The sequence below is a fragment of the Hemiscyllium ocellatum genome, chromosome 12, assembly GCF_020745735.1.
Source record: "Hemiscyllium ocellatum isolate sHemOce1 chromosome 12, sHemOce1.pat.X.cur, whole genome shotgun sequence".
Taxonomy (NCBI): Eukaryota; Metazoa; Chordata; class Chondrichthyes; order Orectolobiformes; family Hemiscylliidae; genus Hemiscyllium; species Hemiscyllium ocellatum.
In genome coordinates this window covers 25,370,151-25,397,797 of record NC_083412.1, presented here as the reverse complement: position 1 = coordinate 25,397,797, position 27,647 = coordinate 25,370,151, and the positions used below count along the sequence as shown (strand labels likewise).

Below are 27,647 nucleotides of genomic sequence, written 5' to 3'. Positions count from 1 at the left end.
ATTATAAAAGACTTGAAATTATCAGCCTTTTTCAAGGTAAATATGAGACACGATATTGAACCAAATCAGGTAAATGGAGTTTATGCTGATGAGTGTTGATTCTGGCTGAATATCAAAACTAGTTTTGAGGAGTTCAGTGGCTTACTCCTCTTCATGCATGTAAATGCATGCAAAATTCCCCGCTTCTGTTTTACCTTCTCAATATCTGGTCACTATTTTCTCAGAAGCAATAAAAGCCCATTGCAAGGGTGACGTTCCTCTTATGTGCATGGAGACCAGTGTGCTTTTAAAAGTATCAGGTGTGGGTGAAGTTAAGGTGTAACAAACGGTTCCAAATGTGTATACCAGAAAAAAAATCAATAAGTGGTAACTTCCTTTTGACTCTTCAGATACGACTCAGTACACCCTGTGGATCAGAGATGCAGATTCAAGGAAATGCAGTTTAAAAAGCAAGGCTTCACAAATGGTTTTCTATCAACCAGAATTGCGTATTTTAAGTCTTCTTCCCTCAACTGATGTTAAATTGCTATTTAATCCTTGCAAATGCTAAATTAGGGGTCAGCTTGTGGAACAGTGCAAGTGTCCATAGCCCTGAAACAGGAGCCTCGATTCAAATCCCATCTGCTCCAGAGGTGTGTAACAACATCTCTGAATGGGTTGATTCAAAAAATAGGTTAAATAATAACACTTTAGATTAGAAATTGGGCCCCAGATTAGGAGGTGGCAAGAAATGTAATCTAAACCTTAAGATATGTTTCCTGGTTTCCTTCTCATAGTTAATAGTGGCGCAAAGAGAAGTGATTTAATGCAGGAAGAATAATGAAAAAAGACAGAGTATTACCGAGGGGCAGAGGGATTTGGTTGGTCTGGTGTATGACTCACACTAAGATAGTATACAAGTACAGCACATGATCACAAAGGCTCACGGGATGTTATCCCTTATGACAAAAGGAATTGAACATCAAAGGAAGGATGTTATGCTTCAATTGTACAAGGCATTGGTGAGAACACACCTCAGATACTCGGTGCAGTTTTGGTCTCATTCAAATGCATTAGAGGTGAGACAAATGTCATTTATGATATTTGAATGAGTGGGTTGTCTCATGAGGCTTGGTTGGACAGGCTGGGCTTGTTTCTGTTGGAGTTTAGAAGAGTCAAGGATGACCTGATTGATGTGTACAAGATCCTAAATGGTCTCTGACAGAATGGATGTGGAAAAAATGTTTCCTCTGAGTCCAGAACTTGGGAGCACTGTTTTAAAATTAGGGGTCACCCTCTCATGACAGAAATAAGGAGAAATTTCTTCTCTTAGAGAGTTAGCAACTTTGGAACTCTGTCTGAGAAGGTGGTAGAGATGGGATCATTGAATATTTTTAAGACAGACATAGGTAATTCTTGTTAGACAAGGGAATCAAGGATTATTGGTGGATAGGTGGGGCTGTTTATAATTAAAAGTCCACCAATTTAATGGCAGAACAGACTTGAGGTTGAATGGTCTACGCAAGCTCCTATTTCACTTATTTGTATATTCGTAAAGAAGATCTACCCTGATCTTTGCTGATAAAATATAACCATAATTCACCAGCATTGGTATTTTGGTAATGTATCATTAGTCCTTCAGGCTGTAAATTCCTTTGGCTAAATCACCTAGAGGATCTGATTTTTTTTCTAGACAGCATTTAATTCAATACTGAATACTGTAAAATACTTTCAACTTTTGCATTCAGCACTTTTACAAATTGCACTTGGTACTTACTGCTTTCTGTCAGTTCCAGTTGAGGCAAGATTTCAACAAAAAGGGAATGGAGGTAAGAAACAAAATTATCCTGTGAAAGCAGTTTTATGATTCAATCTCATCTGTTTTGAGCTGAAGTCATCTCAAGAATTTAAAATACACGCTTGATGATTCAGTTTGTCTTAGGACACCATTAGGACTTGAAGCAACCCCATGTTGTCTACCTGCAGCCCAGGGCATTATTCAAGGGCACCAGCAACTTGCACTGCTGGTCCATGGACACTAGCATCTACAAACCCCACGTGTCCATTATGGCACCTCTCCAATACACTGGTTATGACTCTGGGAGTACAGACTTGATGCTGAAAAAATATTAAAAGTTGCAGCACCTGTGATCCTGCATTAAATATGATTTGACATCACACTTCAGCTGCTTAGGCTCTAATATGACTCGAAACACTGAACTTACATCTCTGTCTTACCATAATCCTCCTTTAAGAATCTCCTTATAACTTGACACTTTGACTAAACTTTTGGTGACCTGTCCTAATATCTCTCTGTGACGCAATATCAAGGTTTGTTAATGCTTCTGTGAATTGCCTTTTAATTTAAAGTTGCTATAAAAATGAAAATTGTTATTATGGTATTCTGCCCATTGCACAATTTGGTTCATACAGATGGTGTAAATTTGGAGATATTTTTGAAAGTCAGAATTAAAAATAGCAAGCATCGAAATATATCCTCTTAAACTTATTGTGCAAATACTTCTGTCGTTTTTCTTAACAAAATTTTTCAACATGTAAACAAAAGGTGGCAGGCAGATGACATTGGGTGGCACACAAGATTTGATTCCCTTTGTTTCCAAAGTCTGATTTGAGGAAATAAATGCCTAGTGACCAAGATTGGGCATTTTCAACTGAGTGCTGATTTGGCCCTCAGTATGGAAGCTGTTTGTAGATTAGAAACCATACCAAGAGATGCTACATTGAACAAATATAGAAATAAAATCACACTGATAGAGTGGAGGCCTTTGTTCAAGTTGAGGCAAAGACATGTCATCATTATGGCTGCTGCCCTTTGAAAGAACTGTATCTGGCCTGAACCAAAGCCTTTTGCAAATACTGAATGTAATTTATATTGATGACTATACATCATTGCTGTTTACTGTTGTCACCTCAAACAAGAAAACTTCTTCAGCCTTGCTTTCTATTTCCATCCCTCTCGTGTTGTCACAAGGCCCATCTCTAACACTTACCCTTCTTTCCTCAACCTCTCTGACTCCATTCTTGGGGTGAGCTATTTATAATTACAAGTCCACCAATTCCCACAGACCCTTTAGCTACATTCCCTCATTTCCTTCCTACTTCAGGAACTCCATTCTCTGTTGCATCTTTCTGATGATGGATCTTCCCAGCACAAGACTTGTTTGTGGTAGATGGAGTCCTCAACTGGGTCCAGTCCATCTTCTGCACTTCAACTCTTGCCTCTGTGCTTCCCGCACAGAACTGCAGCAGAGTACCCGTGTCTTTACTTTCTGTCCTGCCAGCCACCACATTCAAAGGATCACTGTGTCTGCCATTTCCATCACCTCAAGTATAATGCTACAATCAAATGTTTCTTCCCACCACTCTCATCAGCATTCAAAAAGTGACATCCTGCAGCATGCTTGTCCACACCTCAATCACATTTCCAAACCCTCACCCCTTCCCATAACATGTTCCTGTGTAATCACAGGAGGTATAACACTTGTCATTTTACCTCCTTTGTCCTCATTGTCCTAGGTCCCAAACACTCCTTCCAAGTGAAGCAACAGTTTGCCTGTTATTCTTTCAATTGAGTGTATTATATTCACTGCTCTCAATACAGTCTTATTAAGATTGGAAAGACTAAATGCAGGTTTGGTGACCGCAAAGCAGATCAGATCAGCTCAGTCCAGAGGCGTGAGCCTGAGTTTACAATATTTCTCATTTTAGTTCCCCACTTTGCTCTAATGCTCACATTTCTAGTTGCCTGCTGCAGTGTGAACACTTCGTAAGATTCTGAGCTCAACACTGAGTTCAACAATTTCAGATCATGATCTCACTCTGTTCTGTCTTTTTGCCATGTGTGGTTTTAATCTTGTTTTCTTATGCTTTCATCTTGCTTTCTTATGTTTTCATACAGAGCTATTCATTGCTCTGGCATTTTACACAAACTCTCAAACCAATACAATTTCATATAACTGTTACCGCACTCTCTCTTTTGTCATTTTATCCATAAAATCTTTGTCATTTAGTATCTCCCATCCACAATCCAAGTTTAGACCTTCCCTTTTGCTCTTCCTCCCCTGCCCTTCTTTCAAAAGCTTAAAATTCACAACATTTTTCCCCTCCTCCAGTTTGGAAGAGGGGTCACATTTAACTTGCGTTATTAAAACTGTTTCTCTCTACATGGATACTACAAGACCTGCTGAACTTTTCCAGCACTTTCTGCTTTTAGTTTTGCAAGTTTTAGAATCTTTACAGTGTGGAAACAGGCCATTAGATCCAACAGGTCCACACCAACCCTCCAAAGCGTAACCCACCCAGACCCATTCCCCTACTCTACATTTACCCCTGACTAATGCTACATATCCCAGAACACTATGAGCAATTTAGCATGGCCATTTCATCTAACCTGCACATCTTTGGATTGTGGGAGGAAACTGGAGTACCTGGCAGAAACCCACGCAGACCCGGGGAGAATGTGCAAGCTCCGCAGAGACAGTGGCTTGAGGCTAGAACAGAACCTGAGTCCCTGGCACCATGAGGCAATGGTTGAAGATTGAACAATCACCGACAACTAATTTCTGTCAACTGTCACAATGACAAGGCTCTGCATGCGCATCAGTTTAGAATCTGCTTCCTTTGATATAGATGAATCAACTTTGACCTACTTAGGCTCCAACCACAATGACACAGATGAGCCACCAGCCCTTGAAGGTGACACTTTTAGAGTCTTACAGCACAGAAGGAGGCTCTTTGGCATCTCATACATGTGCTGGCTGTGTATAATTAGTTCCATAATAGTATACAATTATAATTAGAGCAATTTAATTAGTTCCACTGCCCTGCTCTTTAAATATATATCTCACGTTTGACAATTAATATTGGGTTGTACAATCTGGATCGCATCAACTGAATGAATAACGCAAATTCTCCATATCTCCTCTCTGCTTCCTTTGCCAATGATCTTAAACTTGTGTCCTTATGTTCTCAATCCAACTGCTTGTGGAAATGGTTTCTCATTCTTGAACATACCAAAACCCATCTTAATTTTAAGTGGTTTTTGCAGATTGATAGAGAACTCCCATAGCTTTGCTAGTTTCTTTATATGTTATTGGATGACATTAAAAGAAAGATTCACTCAAGATAACAGTTTGATTAAAATTTATATTGGCAGTTTTCAGAACTAGCTCCAATTCTGAGATAATAGGAAATCACAGAGGAGTGATATTAATGCAAGAAACGTCTTTGACCATTTCATTATCAGAGTTTATATTTATGCTTTTGGGAATGCTGACACTCAAAGGGAATTATAACTGCTACTCCCTGAACAAGAACATGTATACTATTTGAAATTTATATATTGCTTACACATGCTGAACCAGTTAACTATGGAGAAACAAGCATTTATCATTAAGTATTTAACGTACTTAAGGATGATCATAATGACACAGTTTTGACAGTTACTATGGATCCTGTGGTAATCATATTTCACATCATTCCCAAGATGTTAAGTCAAGGCCCAAATTCTGCTATCATCTAGGATGTTAGGAAAAGACCGAGCCAACCATCTATCTCCTTAAGCAATGAGATTTAATGACGGAGAAAGAAACAGATAATGACAAAGACAGGATCTGCATCAGAGTCAAATCAGAAATGGAAAGTACAATAAAGAGAGAGAGACAAGAAAAAGAGACAAATTGTATGAAAAAAATAAAATGTTATATTTTTCAGATTTAACACTAACTTGACCACTGCAGGTTTAGATTTAACAATGAACTTGTTCTTTTTGTGAGGCAGGGATGTTGCTTAGCATTACATTAATAATTATCACACTGAGCATTGTGCTAGGTCATATAAATTTCAGTCCTTTCTTTCTGTTGAGTTTTTTTAAAAATGCAAATCCAGTATGTTCTTTTAAAAGTAACGTAGAAGCCAACAATAACTCAGACTTATATAGTGCCGTTAATAAAATGAAACATCCCAGGGTTCATCAGAGGCATTTAAAATGAAGTATGACACTCAGCCAGATAAGGACAATTTAGTCTAATGAGTAAAAGTTTGGTCAAAGAGGCAGGTCTTAAGAATCATAAGGAGGAAAACCATTTAATGCAATGGAGAACTGTGGGAAGGAAATTCAGAGCTTGAGACCTAGTCAACTGGAGGTACAGCCCCAATGGTGCACCAATTAAAATTGGTTATGCACAGTAAGACAAAATTGTGTGGCACAGTGACCCAGTGGTTAGCACTGTTGCCTCACAGCACCAGGGATCCAAGTTTGCTTGCAGCCTCGGGTGACTGTCTGTGTGCAGTTTGCATATTCTCCCCATGTCTGCGTGGGTTTCCTCCGGTGCTCTAGTTTCCTCCCACAGAACTAAAGACGTGTAGGTTAGGTGGATTGGCTATGCTAAATTGTCCACAATCTACAGGGATGTGCAGGTTAGGTGGGTGAGCCATGGGGCATGCAAAGTTACATGAATAGGAGTGTAGGTCTTTGGAGAATCAGTGTGGACTCGATGGGCTGAATGGTCTGTTTCCACATTCCAGATTCCATGATTCTATTCTATAGGAGTACAGCTGTCTTGGAGGATTGTGGGCTTCAAGGAGATGATAAAGATTGGGAGATTGAGGATGTGACATGATTTGAAAACAAAAATGAGAATTTTAATCCTAAAATGTTGCTCAGTAGAGGCGAAGGGTGAGATATTATTTGTACAAAGCAAATGATGGAGCACTGTTTATTTACATACCAATTCTGGAAACTTGCAACTCATCATCTCTCTTAATTTCCTACACTGGCTGACTGTTATATGTGTAATGATTGGTAATGTCTTTTGTCATTATCATGCTGTACTATGCCAACAAGATTCAGCCCCTTTTCTTCCCCTATTATCTTTTCATTTCCTTGCTCTCAAAAAGTAGACTTGTATCTATGTTACCTCAAACATACCTGTTTTGACATCTGTGGAGGAGGAAACAAAATCTGAACAATATCCCCACAGTGTCAACCTTGTTTAACAGTACAATGTACCACTTCAAAAACAGGTGTTTATAAATCTACTCGCTTCAAATTCATCAACTCTCTCTCCTTTCTGCAGAGTCACAGGTGTAAGCATTGTAAACATGTCGGTGTCAAAATTGGATAGGAGAGTTGGCTCAAGTGAATGGAAGCGTCTCTATTGTTAAAGCAGTAAGGGTTTTTTTTTATTTGAGTTAGAGTTAACATTTTCATATTAGCACTGCTTTGTGTTTTGATTTCTTTGAAATAGTTTATATGAGGGCAGGACCTTTTTGGATACTTTATCTTTTCCTGTGCCAACTTCAACAGAGAAGATGAAAGGCTGGGCAGACTGGAGTGACAAGATTACAGATAACTTGAAAAATGTTTTTGAGTAACTTACAGTTGATGTTTTGCCCTGGGTTATTATCTTTTAGTGTATGAGTAATGGAATCAAAGAACCATTTTTTTGTCCCTAATTGGCCAGGATTTTATCTTTTTTATCGCATCTCTTGGGAGATTACATGGTACTGGTTATAGTGGGAAGAGTATACACTGCAAAGCACAAAGCAGTACAGCTGGAGGGAGGGCTGGATGGACCTGTGGATCTTTTCCTGTCCATCAATGTTTGTCCATACTTTGATTTTTTTTTCCCAGCACTCCAGGCTGAAGGGGAAAGTTCCTGTTCTGGATCGATGCTAGACTAGATACTGCAGTTGTTTGTGGCTGGAGAGTGTGCAATGTGTTTGGGTTATGAGAAGTTGATGTAGAGGGTCAGGGATCAGTTGTATTTCAATTTTTCTTTGGACTTTCTGTTTAAATAAATAGTTTTACTTTTCATTGCATTGTAAACTAGTGGTCAGCTCGAAAAAGAATTGTAAAGGTTAATGGAAGCATTGGCCTCTATCTCAAAGGAATTGGAATGTGAAATGTTGGAAGTAATGTTAAATTTGGAGTACTGCATTCAGTTCTGGGTGCTGTCCCTCCAGAAGACTATAATAGCATTGGAATGGCTGCAGCACAGATTCATCAGAAGGATTCAAGGGAATAAGGTTTATATTATGAGGATAGTTTGCATACATGAGGCTTGTATAGATAATTGACAGGTGATATTAATGAATTATTAAAATTAGTAAAGAATTTGTAGTTTTGGGGTAAGTTACTGTTGTTGTTTATGAAACATAGCAATTAATTTATGCACAGCACACTCCAACAATCAGAAATAGAAATATGATACTGAGCAGGCTGTTATTTTTGTATTGTTGATTGAGGAATATATATTAACTAGGACAGTGGGGTAACTGCCCTAGTCTTGTATAAAATAGCACCATGGGATCTTTTGCATTCATGTAAAAAGGAAGTTGGGACCTTGGTTTACTATCTCATGAGAAAGAATGAATGAGAATTAGTGAAACTCTTCAAAAGGCAGCACAAATTCCAACTGAATATTTACTACCTTATCAGTCTGCTCTTGATTACCAGCAAAGTGATGGAAGGCATCGTCAACAGTCCTATCAAGCAGCATTTGCTCATTGATGCTCTGTTGGGGTCTGTCAGGACGCAACTCAGCTCCCGAGCTCATTGCAGCCTTAGTCCAAACAGGGGTTAAAATACCAAACTCAAGCAGTAAAATGAGAGTGACTGCCCTTATTATCAAAGCAGCATTTGATTATGACTGAATGTGGCATTAAGAAACCTTAGCAAAACTGAAGTAAGTAGGAATTAGTGCATGTGTACGTGAGAGGAGGAACAGTTTCCATGAGTCGGAGTCATATCTACCGCAGAACAATATGGTCAGTCGTCTTAGGAAATTTAATGTAAGGGCTCAATATTTTTAATCAATCTGTTCAGGAGTGTTATGACATACCTCAAGAGCAGGTGGGGCTTGAACCTATGTCTTTTTACCCAGAAGGTGGGACACCACCACTATGCCACAAGAACCGCAAATGATTCAGAGACTCAGTAGGGCACTTCTTGTGTTCTAATCAGCCTGTTCAGCAATGTTATTAATGCATCTCTACAGCAGGTGCAATTAAACCCAGGCTACCTGGCTCAAAATGTAGGACATTAACAGTCTGCCACAGAAGCCCCAGATTCATAAGAAGAGTGTCATAGTCCCAGTCATCTACAACCACTTTATCATTGCCCTTCCCTATATCATAATCTGAGAAGTAGGATTATGACTGATGCTTATATACTGTTCAGCACTCATTCCTGCAGGTAAATAGAATGTTTCTAGAGGTTTTATAGTTTCAGATAATTGCATTTCCCTTTCGGCATATCTTTTGTTCACCCTGATGCATTCTCTAGTACTTTTCTCTGTCCTGAATCTCATTTAATGCTGGTCTTGTCATTCACCAAGGTCCCAGGTGCCTCATTATACTCATCATGTCTTTATCAAGTTGTGGTTCCAGCAATTTGTGGTGCAAGATCTTTGCTGCTTCAGGCTTATTGTAAAATAGTGAATGAATAGGACATGTGGTGAAATGCTTCCTGATTTTAGCAAACTGTGGGACTATCCCATTGTAGAATTATACCTTTAATTCTTCCTGTTGTGCACTATTATTTTTGCAGCGTAGGAGTGAAACACTGTAACCCTCTCATTTTACTTTTCACATGATTTATTGTTAAAACCAAGAAATGAAAATACAAACAAATAACTTACTTAGTTTGGAACAGGCTCCAGCTCAGATGTTGCAGTTTGTTTACTACATTTGCGGTAAAGTCTGCTTTAGATCTAATCCATCCCTCAAGGCGGAGAACAGCAGTTGCTAATACTTGGCTATCCAGCAGCACGTGGCTTTGCAAGTTAAACAGTATCAAACCTCACTAGCATTCAAGAATCAGGAATTTGAGTTCTCCTATTTTTATGTCATGTCTCTGGGTAAAAGTACCACATTACCTGGCACAAATCTGCTGTTTATCATCCCTTGGCCGAACATTCAAAGCAAATTGTTTCAATGGTGAGGAAAAGAGACAAAAGTAGGCATGCACCAATTTCTCAAAGTCTCAGAATGTTTCACACCATGTGTTTGTTTTTGAACAGTGATGTTTGTTTTATTAGGAAGCAAGCTGTGTGAAATGCCTACCTTGGGTGCTCCAGCATTGTGTCTCCGATTTGGTAAGAAACAACACAGTAAGACAAAACAGCATAACTTTGGCTAAACCTCAGAATCTCTGTGTCCCTATGAAAGTTCAGGCCTTTGCTGTTTCTTATCAGAGAAGAGCTCAGAAATTGTTCAGACTTTTAATTTTGGCAGTATTGATTATATTAGAATACCAGTCAGCTCACTGGGAGACTCACAGCCTTCTTCAAATAGTGCTAATGAATCCACTATTTGGTCTTGTTTCCCATCACATTTGAAGGACAAATCCTCTGACAATAGAGCACCCTCTGATAATGTATTGGAGCTTCAGTCTATAAGATGAAATATAAGTTGTAATACATTGTGTGTGAAGGTGATGTAGAGGGGGTCTTAATTTCACAATCTTCCGACTGAGGGAGAAAAATAACAGGAAAATTTTCTTTCCTAATAGGCACTAGTGATCAGATAAGGTTTTAAGACAGTTTAGTAGTTTCATGAGCATCATTACTGAAGGTAGCTTTTTATTCCAGATTAGTTTAGTTTATTTAGCTGAATTTAATTTACTTAATTGGTATGCGGGAGTTTGAACAAATCTCTCCAGGTTATCACTCTGACACTGTAACCAAAAGATAAAAAGTAACTCAAAAGTCACTATCTGGTCTTCTTAATACCTGATTTGCTCATTAATATCTTTAACATTTTAATCTGGTCTGGATTATAAAACCAGTTTTATAAAATGTTACTGTGCATAGTTGACTGTTCTTTGAAGCAACGTTAAGAGTCATTCAGTTGCATCAAATTTCTGCAACTCAAGGGAAATATTGTTCTTGGGATTTGGGCATAAACACATGTATGGACATGTTGCAGCTTGCACTGTTATATATATTGTTTGGTTGTGAGAACCCAGGATATTCCTTCTTTGAAAGCCTATGGTATTGAGACCAACTGGAGACCCGCACTGCCTCCCTGAGTGAAAACAACATAGACTAAGGATTATACTGTAAGCTTTGTGGCTGACGCAGACTAGACCAGGCATTTGCCAGCAAACTACTGAATTTTCCAGTGACAAAGACATATCTGGTGATCAAAATATGGGGCGACGGGATGGGATTTATGTATGTTTAATTGCTATATATGAGAGTCACTGTTGATGTGGATTTTTGTTAGGTGTCAGAGTAGCTATGCAATTAGCTTTTTTTTCAAATAACTATTGACTATAAAATCAGACAAACATTCAGTAGTATTGAAGAAAACTTACTCCTTCTTTTGACTTTTACTGCACATACAATCTGTATATCTTGTAAATTACAAACAGGTTTGTCTTTTCACTGAGAGCTTCAAGAATCTATAAACATCTGTGTCCTCTGTGCCCGCAGACCAAACTCAACATTGTGTTACTGCTCCAAGAGATGGATAATCAACTACAAAGCCTAGCGTTCTGTTAGACATGCTGGGATATGTGCCTACGGTGTCATTTGATACTGGGAATGTTTTTTTTAAATTCCACTGAGTCAGTTGTAAAGAATGTTTTGATTTATATAGCAGATGATTTTTGCCACCAAGGAATTGAACACTGTTGAATAATTTTGAAATCAGTTCAACTGTTAATTTCCCGTAACGGCAAAGTAACAAATGCACTGTTCGTCCCTGTTAACCTCAAGAATGACTTGCTATTGTCTTCATATCCATACAATGTTACATGGCATTCTTCGAAACGGGTAAGTAGAAAATTGGTTTCATCTATATTCCCTTGCTGATGCGGGTATGGTTTGCAGGTGATGATCAGTTGGAAATATCAGCTTTTCTGTAGTTAGTTTTGCGTTTATCAGTGTAAACTGCTACTGCGATACAGTTCCAACATACTGACTGAAGTTAGTGGGGCATAAATGTGAAGTGATGTGCTTTGTATTGTTGTTTTCCTCCTATCCAGAATTCCAGCCAACCCAGAACTTCCAAGATGGTTCATCCCTAATGAAGGTGCAAAAATGTGTTTTTCAGGAGGGTTAAAAAGTCTTGTATATAAAAAGTTTTGGTGTTGATTGTGGAGGATTACATGTGTGTGCACGCACACGGACACACATACATCTTGTATGGATCTGAAAGGAGCATGTGAACATGCTGCATTTGTTGTGACTGCCAGCATCAGGTGGCACAGTGACTGTGCATAAACACAGCTTGGCAGTGGAATGGCAGCTGCCTGGGATAAAGATGACACTGGCCCTATAATCACAGTACAATGTACGGTCAAACCACTGACCATTGGGTGACTGAAATCAAACGCATTTAACATCCTGCTATGATGATCTTTAAAATATTTCCTGTCCAATAAAACCCAAGCAAATTCAATGGACAATCTGAGCTCCAAAAGGAATGAAACTCTAAAGTTTGGAAATCACCATAAATTTTGATGGGCCTCTGAGAAAATTTTGGGGTTTGCAGTAAAAGACTATTTGTATCACTAGGTGCAGGAGATGATCATTTGAACAGTAGGAAAGGTCATCACAGCAGACAGATAGGTTTAAGAGTCTGTAGTCATATCTGTATATACACAAATGCAGCCTGGTGAAGGAGAATGTACCACAGTAAGGTGAAATTGGTGGTTCCTTCTGTACATGTCAGCATCCATTTTATCAGCCAACTATGGAGTACAGAGTAATTATTCTGTATGGACACTCCAGATAAGAGCAGAGTTATATCATTTGTTTTCATGGGTCGGCTCAACCATGCAATGAGATTTTGAGATGTTTGTAGCTTCAATTCCACAATCACACCTACCTCTGTAACTTCTGACTCTTTTAGTCTAAAAGCTATCAACCTTTGTCTTAAAAATATTCACTGACTCTGCCTGTCTTGCTCTTGCATGTAAAATCTCTGTACCTGTAACTTGTAGATTAGTCTTTTCACTGAGAAGGATAATCTTGCCTTCATTGCTCAGACCTTTTGAGTATAAGAGTTGGGATGTCATGTTGCGGTTTCAGCAATCATGCTTTAGCTGCTGACTGCCTGTGTTTTTAAAATAGTAATACTCTTAAAGTGGTAAACTCATTTACTTGATTTTTTTTCCCTTTCTTCTTGGTCTTCTGGATTTCATCTCCTCACAGTGGGGGTCATATCTGTTGCAACACGACCACTCCTAGTGTTTTTAGTATTTGCAATCTCTACCAGAAGGTTGTACTGAGTAAAGGTTGTTGAAGGTAGTTCACTGCCAATAATCCTCTCTTTGCTGTCTCTTGAGCTAATCTAATGATTATGGTATGAGATAAACCTCTGTAGATTGTGTGCAGACGAGGCACTGTTCTTGGATAGCAAGCTTCATGGTAGCAATAAGTACAACTACATTTGGTCAAACATATTATGGGGATCTTAAGTACCTGGGGCAGACATAACTACTCTTGCCAAAAGCTTGAGTAGACCTGCTTGCCTCTATTCACAGATTGTATGGCATCAGTATAATTGGTTGAGCTAGTGAAACATGTACATTAACCCTTTAGAACAGCCATCTTTTGCAGTAGCTATCATGTCTACTATGTATCAACCCTGGATTGCATGGCTTGACTAGACTGTTTGGAGCCCTTCTAATTGTCTATTCTGAGGCATGGGCCTGGGCCTGGATCTTCAAAACCTTCAAAGGTTAAATTTAAATAGTCCTTTTAAAATTATGACACAGACTGTGACTGCTGCCACCAGCTGTTCACTGGCATTTGTCCTACCATTTCTGCACTAACAAATTCAAATTGCACACAACCATCATCCTGCTGAAAAATGGCTCCAAAGAGGGAGTATCTGTATATAGAATAGACCCTTAGCTTAGTGGTGTTATGATATGGTGTAAACCCTCCTGCTTAATTTAAACCAGGAACACAGAAAGGATTTATCCCGCGCAGTAATCTGTTTGGGGGCTCGTCCGGGATAAATCTTTTCTGTGTTGCTGGTTTAAATTAAGCAGGATAGTTTACCCGGTGTCATAGCAGTTAGTGTTAGCGCTCTTTAGCTAATGAGACAAGATATACCAAGCATATTTTAAGTGTCTTTCTCTGATATTTTTATTTTAAAATTATACAAAAAATTTGAAGAATCTTTAGTAGAACCTATTTATTAATATTGTAAATAGTTTCAAAGAAACAGCTAATTTAACCTTAGCTGCTTCTTTCATGACTGCATGATGTGTAACTAACACTGTTCGCCAATGAGACAACATCCTTTCATTAACGAAGCTGGAATTAATTATTTGTTTAAATGATCCTTCAAAGTTTCATTTTACACATCTTTGAATCGTTTGTCCTTAAAATTTATTTTTCAAGGCTATCTCTGCATTCCTTGTAACTTGTTTTTCGGATCATTCTCCCTTTTTGCCTCAGAACAATCCCTTCTCAAAGGCACTATTGTTTCACTTAAATATTGAAGCAGGCTTTTTCATGTTGGTTTCCTCAATTTGGTAAAAATAGTTGGTCTACCATATTGTTTCTGAATACTGAAGCCATTTTGTGTCTCTCAATTGTAGGGGCAGCTCCCACACATCACTGTTCCCTCATCATCACTAGGTGAATAACCTATAAGTCCTCGCCTCATAACATGAACCAGCAGTGTTTCAGCACTCAGGTTTTTGTGTTTCCCGAATTTCGACATTTCTCCATGACGTGGGTGTCCTGTGTCCTGTATCCACACAAACCAAGTGAATGGTGTGATGTTGTAAATAGTTAAACCTTTTTCCAGAGTCGGTTCACTGGAACACTCGCTCTCTCTCGGGAATATGCCTTTCTTGAAACCTTTTTTCCACAGACATAACAGAGAAACATTTCTCCTTCCACATTCAGGTTCTGATGAATCCAACGGCCCTGTCATGTCATAACTTGATGTTTAGTTTGAGATTTCCATCCATCAATCATCGCCCTCAAAAATGAGAACTCAATCCAAACCTTCTGTTTTATCAAATGACTCTTTTAGCACTTGGTCCAGTTCTTCTATCTGAAGAAAATGGACAAACACGGAGCTGTTACATAACCTTCATTGCTCAGACCTTTGAGTGTAGGAGTTGGGATGTCATGTTGAGCTTGTACAGGACGTTGGTGAGGCCTGTCCCGGAGAACTGTGTCCAGTTCTGGCCGCCAATATCTTGGTCCTGGTGAATTGATTCATTTTATCAGTTTGACGTTACCATTATTGACGTTACCATTATTATTACCACCAGCAAGTCGGCTTGGAATATCCGGATCCCGCGCTTCCCGCATATTGCCAAACCTCAGGCACTGCGACACTGTCTCTCAGTCGGGAAGTTTGATCACTGTTCTCGGAAGCTTTGTTGAGTGGAGACTAGGTAATGATCTCTGAATATTAAGCAGACTGCAGATAGAGATGAGCAAGTCTACTCAAGCTTTTGGCAGGATTTCATGTATCTCCCTCGATGCTCATATCTGAACAAAGTAATTTCTCTTTCAATGCTAGTATTCCTGTCTCTAAATTTAAGTGACAGGGTTTGGGCTCTGGCCTCAAGGATTCCAGAATGCTAGTTGTAGATACAGAAGTGCTGTCTAGTGGTGGTACATTTATCACAGTCAGAGAGAGTTAGTGGGCATCTTCAACCTTGGTCAGTGTCGACCTTGGAGAAAGATAACATTAATTCCAAAAAAACCACAGTTACTGTTTCCCAATAAGTGAATCCAATGAGATTTGCAAGACTAAGGTAAACAGAATTAAATTTATAAAGGTATCCATGAAAATGCAGCAATGAAGGTAAATAGATTTGCTCAGATTAGCCATTATGGCACTAAATGGCATAAATGGCATGTTCTCATGTCCCTATGTGAAACATGAGTTAGGACCTCCTACTTGTAGAAGACAAACTTGTGGATCATAATCAGTGGCATCAGAGTGGCATTTATTGAATTCAGCATGTTTGCTGATAACATGGTTGCAATGTAATCATTTTATCAGGCATCATTCTGGTCAAAAAGCTACAATAAACTTTGGCCATTTTTAGTTTGCTCATTTGGGAAGAAATAATTTCATTTTACAAGTGTCAATTTGTAGCACAATCATGCTGGGATAAATTCTCACTCTCTAGGGCTTGAGCTGTAACCCCTGAAGGAGTTTTGTGTTGGAGGTGCTGTCTTCTGGATGAGACATCAACCTGAGATCCTAGACTTCTGGTCATGTGAATGTGAACAATCCTGTGGCAATATTTTAAAGGAAAACAGGAGTGTTCTCCTGTTGCCCTAACCAAGCTATATAACATAGAACATAAAACAATACAGCGCTTTGACCCTCAATGTTGCACCGACCTGTGGAAGCAATCTGAAGCCCATCTAACCTATATTATTCCACTCTCGCCCATCTGCCAATCCAATGGGCATTTAAATGTCTTTCAAGTTGGTGGGTCTTCTACTGTTGCAGGCAGTGCGTTCCACACCTCTACTACTGTCTGAGTAAAGAAACTACCTCTGACATCTGTCCTATATCTATGACCCGAAAATGTGTTGCTGGAAAAGCGCAGCAGGTCAGGCAGCATCCAAAGATCAGGAGAATCGACGTTTCGGGCATGAGCCCTTCTTCAGGAATTAAGAAGGGCTCATGCCCGAAACGTCGATTCTCCTGCTCTTTGGATGCTGCCTGACCTGCTGCGCTTTTCCAGCAACACATTTTTAACTCCGATCCCCAGCATCTGCAGTCCTCACTTTCTCCTCTATATCTATGACCCCTCAATTTAAAGCTATGTCCCTTTGTGCTAGCCATCACCATCCAAGGAAAAAGGCTCTCACTGTCCAACCTATCTAACCCTCTGATTATCTTATATGTCTCAATTAAGTTGCCTCTCAACCTTCTTCCCTCTAACGAAAACAATAGCAAGTCCCTCAGCCTTTCCTCGTAAGACCTTCCCTCGATACCAGGCAACATCTGAGTAAATCTCCTCTTTACCTTGTCCAAAGCTTCCACATCCTTCCTGCAATGCAGTGACCAGAACTGTATGCAATAGCCCAAATGTGGCTGCACCAGAGTTTTGTACAGCTGCAGCATGATCTCATAGTTCTGAAACTTAATTCCTCTACCAATGAAAGCTGAAACACCGTATGCCTTTTTATTAGCCCTACCAACCTGGGTGGCAACTTTCAAGGATCTATGTACCTGGACACTGAGATCTCTCTGCTCATCTGCACTACCAAGAAACTTATCTTTAGCCCAGTAAGCTGCATTCCTGTTACTCCTTCCAAAGAGAATCACCTCAAACTTTTCCACATTAAACTCCGCTTGCCACCTCTCAATCCAGCTCTGCAGCTTATCTGTGTCTCTCTGTAACCTACAACATCCTTTGTCACTATCCACAACTCTACAAACCTTAGTGTCATCTGCAAATTTACTAACGTGTCCTGATCCAGTCATTTATATAAATGACAAACAACAGTGGACCCAAAACAGATCCTTGCAGTACCCCACTAGTAACTGAACTCCAGGATGAATATTTCCCGTCAACCACCACCCTCTGTCGTCTTTCAGCTAGTTAATTTCTGATCCAAACCGGCAAATTACCCTCAATCCCGTGCCTCTGTATTTTGTGCAATAGCCTAACATGGGAAATAGCCTTACTGAAATCCACATACATGACATCCGTACACTTTCCCTCATCCACCAGTTTGGTCACCTTCTCAAAGTATACAATAGGTTTGTGAGGCATGACGTACTTTTCACAAAATCGTGTTGACTATCCCTAATCAACTTATTAATCTCGCAATGATTATAAATCCTATCTCTTATAACCCTTTCCAATACTTTACCCACAACTGAAGTAAGGCTCACAGGTTTGTAATTTCCAGGATTTTCCCTACTCCCCTTCTTGAACAGGGAGCAACATTTGCTCTCCTTCAGGCTTCTGGTACTATTCCTGTAGACAATCACGACATAAAGATCAAAGCCAAGGACTCAGCAATCTCCTCCCTCGCTTCCCAGAGAATCCTCTGACAAATCCCATCCGGCCCAGGGGGATGATCTATTTTTACACTTTCCAGAATTACACGTCCTCCTTGTGCAGCTCAATCCCATCTAGTCTAATAGCCTGTATTTCTGTAATCTCTTCAACCACATTTGTCTTTTTCGAGTGTGAATACTGTTGGTAAGTATTCATTTAGTGCTTCCCCTATCTCCTCTGACTCCATTCACAACTTCCCACTACTATGCTTGATTGGCCCTAATCTTACACTAGCCATTCTTTTATTCCTGATATAGCTACAGAAAGCCTTAGTGTTTTCCTTGATCATATCTGCCAATGACTTCCCATGTCCCCTCCTGGCTCCTCTTAGCTCTCTCTTTTAGGTCTCTCCTGGCTAACTTGTAACTCTCAAGTGCCCTAAGTCTTCACATCTCACGCTAACATAAGCCTTCTTCTTCCTCTTGACAAGCGATTCAACTTTCATAGGAAACCATGGCTCCCGCGCTCGATCACTTCCTCCCTGCCTGACCAGTACATATTCATCAAGGATCACAGTAGCTAGTCCTTGAATACGCTCCACATTTCAATTGTGCCTATCCCCTGCCGTTTCTTTCCCCATCCTATGCATCCTAAATCTTGCCTAATTGCATTGTAATTGCCTCTCCCCCAGCTATAACCCTTGCCCTACAGTACATACCTATTCCTTTCCATCACTAAAGTAAACCTAACTGAATTGTGGTCACTATCACCAATGTGCTTACCTGCCTCCAAATCTAACACTTGGCCGGGTTCATTACCCAGTACCAAATCTAATGTGGCCTTGCCCCTTGTTGGCCTGTCTACATACTGTGTCAGGAAACCCTCCTGCACACATTGGACAAAAACTGAGCCAACTACAGTATTCCCAGTCAATACTTGGAAAGTTAAAGATCTCTATAACAACTACCCAGTCACTCTCGCTCCTATCGAGGATCATCTTTGCTATCATATCCTCTACGCCTCGGGAACTATTTGGAGGCCTATAGAAAACTCCCAGCAAGTTAACTAAATACATAATCTTGCCATTATCACATTGATATTTGTGCAAGCTTGCACAAATTAGCTGTCACTATTCCACCATTACAATAGTGACCATGCCTGAAAAGTATCTACCTGTAATTGATTTCAAAGAGCTTTTGAGGCATGTGGTGGCCATGAAAATCGTGGTATAAATGCATGTCTTTTTTTTTGTGTACCAGTAAAATGCTCTGAGATATTGATTAAATACAGATCTGAAAGATCCCTGAAAATGATTCAAAGATGCATGGTCTATTAAGAGAAAACATTGCCAAATTGTGGGCGGCATGGCGGCACAGTGGTTAGCACTGCTGCCTCACAGCGCCAGAGACCCGGCTTCAATTCCTGCCTCAGGCAACTGACTGTGTGGAGTTTGCACATTCTCCCCGTGTCTGTGTGGGTTTACTCTGGGTGCTCCAGTTTCCTCCCACAGTCCAAAAATGTGCAGGTTAGGTGAATTGGCTACGCAAACTTTCCTGTAGTGTTGGGTGAAGGGATAAATGTAGGGGTATGGGTGGTGGGTCGGTGTGGACTTGTGAGGCCGAAGGGCCCATTTCCACACTGTAAGTAATCTAATTGTTCATTTGAACTTCAGTTTCAATTGGAATTGACATGCTTTTTTAGTTCAAACCTGTTGGCCCTTTTACTCTCTTCTGTTAAGGGTAACAGATTTTCGTCAGAGAGTGACGTTGTCCATTGGTGTAGTATAATATTCTCTTTTGAGGACGTGGTGTCTGCATGGTTCGCTCCTGCTAGTCTCGGTATAATTGGAAGATGGCTACATTTTCCAGCAGTTGTATGCGTTGAACTGGAGGTAACCTCATTTATATATTTTCCATCAACGGAATGTCTAGTTAAGGAGAGCAGCTGAAAGCCTTCAGGATAATATGTGAGGTATTTACTCCTAGTCCTGAAGAGATTAATAGTGGCCTTTGGCCGCAGGTTGTTGATTAATTGGGGATCCTTTTACTTCTGGCTGATGTAGCTTGATTGAAGTTAAGGCCAATTTTTCTTCCATTAAATTCAGATTTACGTTGGCCAGTATGCAATAAAATCTAATCTGCTGTTAGCAAGAAAGAAATGAAAGCACTTGCTTCAAGATCTTTGACTTATGTTTAGTTGGGCTTAAATTGTGAGGCACTGCACAAAGTCTCAATGCACTGAAATCAAAATGTTGCGATGCGATCAGTATTTCTGTCAAAATGGTGTTCTTTGCTTGAGAGAAGGGGATGTGAACAATCTCAGAGTTAAGTGGGAGGAGTTTAAACAAACTGGGTAATATGAAAATACATCAAGAAGTTGCACTCAAAAGGTTTGAAATGCTCAAAGTGGGAAAGTCAGTGGGAAAAGAAGCATTGTAAATGTTACACCTCTGTATGAAACGTAGGAGTGATGAACGAGGCAACTACAGACCAATGAGCTTGATGAATTTGTGAAAACTTGCATCTGCGTCTGAATGAGCAGTCACTTGGAAAACACAGACAATCAAGGCAGATTTGCATTTATAAAGTACCTGTCATAACTACCAAATATCTCAAAGGGTTTTACAATCCAGGAAGTTGTTTTGACAGGTAGTCACTGTTGTATTATTGGAAACACAGCAGCCAACCTGTGCACAGCAAACTCCCACAGACAGCAATAGTGATAATAATCCATTGTAGTCATGTTGGTTGGGGGATGAAATATTAGCCTGGACATTGAAAGTAACTCCCTTACTCTTCTTTGAAACGGGGTGCTTGGATCTTTCACATCAGTTGAGAGAGCTGCTGGTGCCTTGATTTAACATTTCATCCAATAGGTGGCTCAGCTTACACTTTAATGCTTCCCCGGCCAAACGACTTATGAACACAATCCCGTACAAGGATGTCATTTTAAACATTCAATATGTGAAAATTTCCTGTACTCACTAACGGCTGCTTTATATTCTCCCACATTGTGTTCCAACTTGTGCACAAATTGACTTGCGAGCGGACTCGGGACTGGAACCTGTTTGCAACCTGGGCACTGCCTGTGCTATTTTGGAGTGTCAGCCTTGATTTTGGTGCTTCATTCTGGAGCTTCACTTGAACCCAGAAGACTGTGATCAATGTTAAGGACTTCTAAGGCCCTTCTGCACAGCTACTGGGGGATCCCACACACACCAGTCATCATGCTCACAAGGTGCTGCCTGGCTTGCAGTTTTCTTCCAGCCTGCTGCTTGTCGTCACTTTGGTGGAAACCGCTCATAGACCCTGGAGGTCCGAGCTGGGGAAGACAAAGTAGAGTCAATGCTACTACTGACTCAGAAGCAAAAGTACTTAACTGAATGACAGTTGATTCTCTACCTCTGAACCAGGAGCCTAGGTTCAAGTACCACTTACTCCAAAAGTATAGAACAATGTCTCTGAGCAGGTTGATAATCCCTTATAATGATAGTCAAAATGGATTTGCTGAAGGTAAATTGTGTACACCAAACTTGATCGAGTTCTTTGATGAAGTAACAGAGTTGATGAGGGTTGCGCATTTGATAAAGTGCCACTCATTTGCCAAGTTAAAATCTGTGAGACAAAAGGAACAGTGAAAGGTGGATACAAAGTGACAGAAAACAATCTATCGGTGAATGGGTTTAACATGTGTACAGGATTCCCCAGGTAACAAATTAAGTGCACTTATTTTTGATGCATATTGATAACTTGGGGTTTGGGTACAATTTTGGAGCTTACAAATGACACTAAACTTTGAAACGTAATGGCAGCAGATTTCTGGAGGACACAGAGTGGCTGGTAAGATGGTCAGACACATAACTTTGAAATTTAATGCAGTGAAGTGATGAACTTTGGGACTAGGAGCAATCATCAGTCGAGGCAATAAAAATAAAAGATAAAATTTTAAAGGGGTACAAGAACTGAGATGCCTGAGGGTGTATGTACACAGTGCCAATATTAAGAGAATGTTCATTTGAAATAGTTGCTAGAAAGAATCAGAGGGGAGATGAAACAGGAGTGATTACTATTCTTATGCAATAAATTTATGATGTGGAATGCACTAAGTGGAAACAGATTCCATTGTAACTTGCAAATGGGACTGGAATATAAGGTGGAGGTGTGAAGCTAACTGGATACCTCCTTCAAAGAGTAAGCAGATGGGCTAAAAAGCCTCCTTTGTCACTGTAATACTGACAAAGTGAATGGTAGAGTGATAATTATGTAGTGAAATGTACTAAAAATGTTCTCCGACAGATGACTATAAAAGGAGAGAAGAAATTTAAACTATTGATCTGATCTAATCAGGTCTCAAGTTACATTTCTCTCAGATTATACATTATAACTTAAGATCCAACCATATGTATTTTTCTATCTCTGATTTGTGATGAAACATATCAGAAGCTGGACTGGATTAATTTAACTCCTCTGCAGAGGTGTTAGTTTGGAGTAGTGCTTCGGATACTGTAGAGATTTCCAATAAGGGCTCTCCTCCAAGTTTCTCTGGCTAGGTGACAGAAAATGAAGTACAGAATTAGTTTTTGTTTTACGGATATTTAAAGCAGAGTAATTTCTCACTGTTGCTTTGAGATCAAGGAGCTTCACCAGCTCCTGCAGCGCCACTGTGACTTCCACCTGAAGTGAGGACATTCAGACCTTGTTGTTGCACATTCCAACTCCACCCAAAGTTGAATTAATTCCTTTTGCATATGCATTGACCAATGGGAGAATGATATTTCCATAACAAACCCTATCAGTACAGCTTGTCTTGTTAGCTGTTACCAATAGCAACGATGTGGCAAATGTATTTTCTGATAAATTATTCTCCAGGGCATATTATCAAGGAGTGAAGTAAGAAACAAAAGCAGAAATTGCTGGAGAAATTCAGCAACATTCAGCAGAGTTAATATTTCAAGACAAGTGACCCCTCTGCTTTCTCTCCACAGATGCTACCAGACCTGCTGAGTTTCTCCAGCAATTTCTGTTTGTATTTCAGATTTCAAGCAGCTGCAGATCTCTGCTTTATATTTTAGTTTAGCGAGACTTGTGAGGATATTGCGCTTTAGGTTTAGAAGCTGTTTTTGCTCAAAAATATCTTCTAATTATTCTGCAGCACGTTTTTACTGGGAAAGGAAAAATAATCACTTCAGGTTAAAATATTCCCCCTCATATTGCTCTCTTTCAATAATCCTTTTAAGGCTCTTACACATGAAAAGCCTTATACAAATATAAGTTGTTTTTGCTTCCGACATCTGTTCTGATAAAACTTTTTTTAGCTGAGCGAAACATTTGACATATAAACATGTTGGACCATGATTAATTTTAGGTTGCAGAATTTTAAAATCTGGACACTGTGCTTTAAGGCAGCTTTAATTTGCAGCGTTCCTCAACTTTTCCTCACTCCTTTCTTCTCTGTGTTTGGTTGAGGTTCAGTCATCCTTTCTTGCTTGTGTCCATGACCCGTTGGCTCACCAAAGCAATAATCATCCGAGATGAAAATACAAAACCCTCTCAGGATGTGCCCTTAGTCTTCCAAAATATTGCTGGCAGGTTTTTGACATTTGAAACTTAAAGGTTATGCTGGTACTTATAAATATTTATCTGATTATTGGAGATTTGCACTCTCCGCAGATTGGCTTTCACTTTACTGACACAGACACATTTTGCACAAACTACAAAGCATTTGACAAATCAAAGGGAAAGAAAGTGTGCTGACTTTAAATACCAAGGAACGAGATATAATGTAAACCACTGTGCCCTTATGGAGGGAAGTAGAGCTATTGTATACGAAATGCGCTAATGTATATTCTCTATAATGTTCCTTTTGAGAACTGTGCAGAAAATGTACTCAATTAAGAGAAAATTTTACGTTTATCCTGAGGACAGAATGTAAGATTTTTTTTTGCTATTTTTCACAGTGCTAACGTCAGATCTAACTGGCGCAATGATGTTTTTGCAAAGCAATGGCATGTTTTGACGTAAAACATCAGATGTTTTCCAGATACTTCAGCAAAAGAGAGCAGCAATTTAAAAGTCCTCTGCCACCTGTTTTCTTGTTCCCAGCAGATCATAAACTGAAAATGTGAGGTCTGTACCTTGTAACGGTTGATGCTGTTAGTGAAGCTGACTGTTAGCAGATTGAAGGTAGGCGGTCGATTTGTTGGATTTTGGTTCTGACCAGCTGACTGGATGCTGCAGCTCCTGTTTTCATAAGTCATGTTGACTAATGCGATGCATATGAGCTTGCAAAATTCGAAAAAAAATGAGCATATTAAGCTGACTTTACACCATGATTGCCACAGTTTAATGACTTAAAACATCTTCTGGCATTGATTGAAATTGTTGGCTGTAGTTTCAATCTGAAGTGGGGAAAGTGATACCTGGAGCTTTTCTTAATCCTGACTCCATACCAATCAGAATTGGTGATGCAGTGTGAGATGTGCAAAGGCTCTGATTGGGCTGGAGTTGAGTTTGACTCCGGATCAGCGTCACAGGGTACTGCCTAGAGGTTTGAATTGTTCGGGAAAGCAGATGGCAGCCATTCTCAGGCACAATGAACTAGGCAGGAGAATTGAAGGCAAGCAGACCTGCAGTCCAAAGAGGAAACAAGAATTCACGCATAACTTGATCCGCACAGCTCAAGATAACTGCACAAGTGGTAACTTTGTGCTACATCATGAGCACCTAAATTGGATAACCATTCCTTTTACGAAAGGTTTGAAATCAACAACACCAATAAGAAATGTCTCCCTACTGTGTTCCTGATAACAGATCAACTCAGATGCTCCAGGCTCTTCCTGTTCTTAAAGTTTGGTACTATTCTCCATCTCATCAATGAGTTTAACAATATGTTAACTGGAGGCATGCAGGTTGCTAGCTTATCCCACCATCCCTGTAACATTCCAACATCTGGAGGCAAAGGAAGACTGATGTGTTATCTTATTTTCAAAGCATGTCTGCATCTGGCCTTGCTTCTCCCCTCATGGATGATTGAAAATCCATCCTGTTGAAAGTGTGTTGTGCATGCTAATATTATGTACTTTTAGAAAACAGATTTTTGTTGTTTTGCAGAAAGTGAGCTATAATCTGATATCCATTTATTTGAATCTGATATCCATTTATTTGAATATTTCTATTCAATGACTCATAACAGAAAATGGAAGCAGCAGCTAAGGATGGGATCATAGCTGTGATTGCCGAGATTATCATATATGTGGAATTGTTACTTGAATAAATAATGGATAGCACCTGAGGTATGTTCCATGGTGAGCCACTCCATATTGGCAAGTGAGACTAAGACAAAGAAATTCAAGCAGGAAAATGCTTCCTTTCTAAGCAATGATCTAGCTTTCTAAATAGCTGACCCTACTAAATGTCATGACAATAATTGAGCTGTGTTCTGAAAATACTGTGAAGCTGATGGCATAATCACCATGCAGTAAGAGTCAAAATCCATGTCTTCCTTAAGATTAACTTCCTTCTTCAATGACAGCTTTGCTGGTAAGTGAGACCTTCCAGCTGCAGACCTGGTTCAGCTATGTCTTGCTCTTAAAAACGTCAAAAAGCTCCTTAAATAGCTACTGCAGACTTATACTCTGCAATCTCCAAAAATAGTAGCTCCCTCAGTTCACCTTTGACCAACACTGAAATGTGAGCACGTTGATTATTAGTCTATTATTTGGCCAACAGCACCAAGCCTCCAGCATGAATGGTCTGATTAAATTACATGCCTGACGTATAAGTTCAGAATCATGTGCTGTAGCATTTATTGTGCAGTCACAGAATTAAGATGCTAATATGATGGGTTGAATTTTCCCATCTTATTGGCGAAAGGCTGGGAATCGAAAGGGCGAGCAATCAAGATTGTGGGAGGTGTTGGGAGGGGAATAAGAATCTGCCCACCCACTATGGAAATCTGTCTGTCTTCCTGATCCTCGCATCCTCCAAGTAAATTCCCCACTTGTGTGAGAATTGGAATTTGGAGCAGGGGTTGTCCATTCAGGCCCCCGAGCTTGCTCTGTCCTTCAATATGATGATGGCTGATCATGTTGTGGCTGCAATCCCCAATATCTGACCTACACCTGACCACTTTTGGCTACCTTATTGGTCAAAAGTCTATGCAGCTCAGCCTTAAAAAGAAAAAGTTACCCTTCCTCCTTTTGCTGTCTGGGGAAGGGAGTTAGAGGGCTCCTTGCTATTGAATCACCTACTCCAAAATGATGCAATAAAATCCAGTCTGGTGCCTGGCGTCAATTGAACAATAGCCCAGGTTCTTCATTGGTCACTGTTGGCAAGGGAGTGGGATTGCCATCCTCTTGCGGCCCTGGTGGCAGGATTTCAAGATTCGCTGAAAAATTCAACCCAATGATAGAATTCCAGAAATCTCATAAAGATACTGAAAAATCCAGCAGTCTTGCAAAGCACCTTTCGGACCACTGTTGATCTGATGACAAGTTTTCTGCACAGCCAGGATAGCTTCAAAAGTAAAGCTTAACTCTGGTGCAGTCCAATAAAATCAATTACCTAAAACAGCAATCAGTTGAATTTTCCTATTTAGTGACTTGCTTTGCATGTTACATCAACTTTTGTGCTTTTAAGTCCTTTATCACTTGTGGGTATATTGAAAGCAAAGGGATGTAAATGGGGGTAGTTAACCACTATCAGATCAAAAAGCAGGCATTTCTTTACATAGAGGGGTAACAATGTAAAACTTACTGCCTAAAAATGCACTACTATAAACAGCAATGTGGATTTTTGAGAAGATTAATAAGGAAACAGAGCTACAGGGTGGGGAAAGGTAATTAGAGTAAGTGGAGGATTGACTAGAGTAGAGACACAGACAGAGACCTGTTGAAGTGAATGACTTATTCCTATTCTGTGCATTTTATGCAATTTATCAACTAAGACAATAAGTAATGATACCCGAATCAGATTTCAGGAAAAGGTTAACTAAGATCAATTAAAAATCACAAGGTAAGTTGAGAGAAAGTGAATTCTCCCAGTAGAACACAGATACAGTAATTTCTTTTGCGTTGTCTGGTTACTGCACAATCAATTCAAAACTTCTATTTTCAAATGGCTCTCAAAGGTGGATTAAATAGGGGCAGCTTGCTATTAACAGAGTCCAAGAGAATATATTCCATTTTAAAAGAAACAAACAAAGTAACTCATACTGCCACACCACAAATAGATTGAAACCAAAGAAAAAACATACTCACTGGATATCTCAGCCAGCACGGAAATCAAGCCTTTAATAGGGCCCTTTAATTTTGGTAAATTGACCTAAACGGATCACCTGTAGTTCGAGGCAGGTACTTTTCCACAAGCCAACATGACCTCTTTACAAATGGCCTGAAGTCAAGTTCGCGGCACTGCAGTAACATGTGGCTGGCAGACTATAAATGGGTTAGAGGAATAGAGATATCTGGGGTGCAGATTTTCAAATCATTAAAAGCTTCCACACCACTAAAGTAGTCCATTAAGAAGTAAATAAAGCACTGTTCGGACTGGTAAAATTAGGAAAGCAGCAAAGTTGTGCTAAATCTGATCACTCCGTTAGAACATGCTGGAATCTACTGTTCCCAGTTTTGGTCGTCTTGTTATAAAAATGATAGAGGCACTGCGAAAGGTCCAAACATATTTCTGTTTGT

At 39.7% G+C, this 27,647-nt stretch overlaps 1 protein-coding gene across 5 annotated transcripts in view; it reads left to right on the top strand.

Annotated features, from left to right (window-relative positions):
* The window catches only part of LOC132820986 (rho GTPase-activating protein 6), a 535,965-nt gene that overhangs the window by 240,985 nt on the left and 267,333 nt on the right, over nt 1-27,647 (top strand). Inside the window, exon 1 of one of the 5 annotated variants that reach the window (XM_060833428.1) lies at nt 10,999-11,062. The exons of 3 other annotated variants lie outside the window; for them this stretch is intronic. The gene's annotated coding sequence lies outside the window, so the exon portion shown is untranslated. Of the gene's footprint in view, nt 1-10,998; nt 11,063-11,722; nt 11,781-27,647 lie in introns of those variants that run through there. One more of the 5 variants, XM_060833427.1, reaches the window with a different exon arrangement.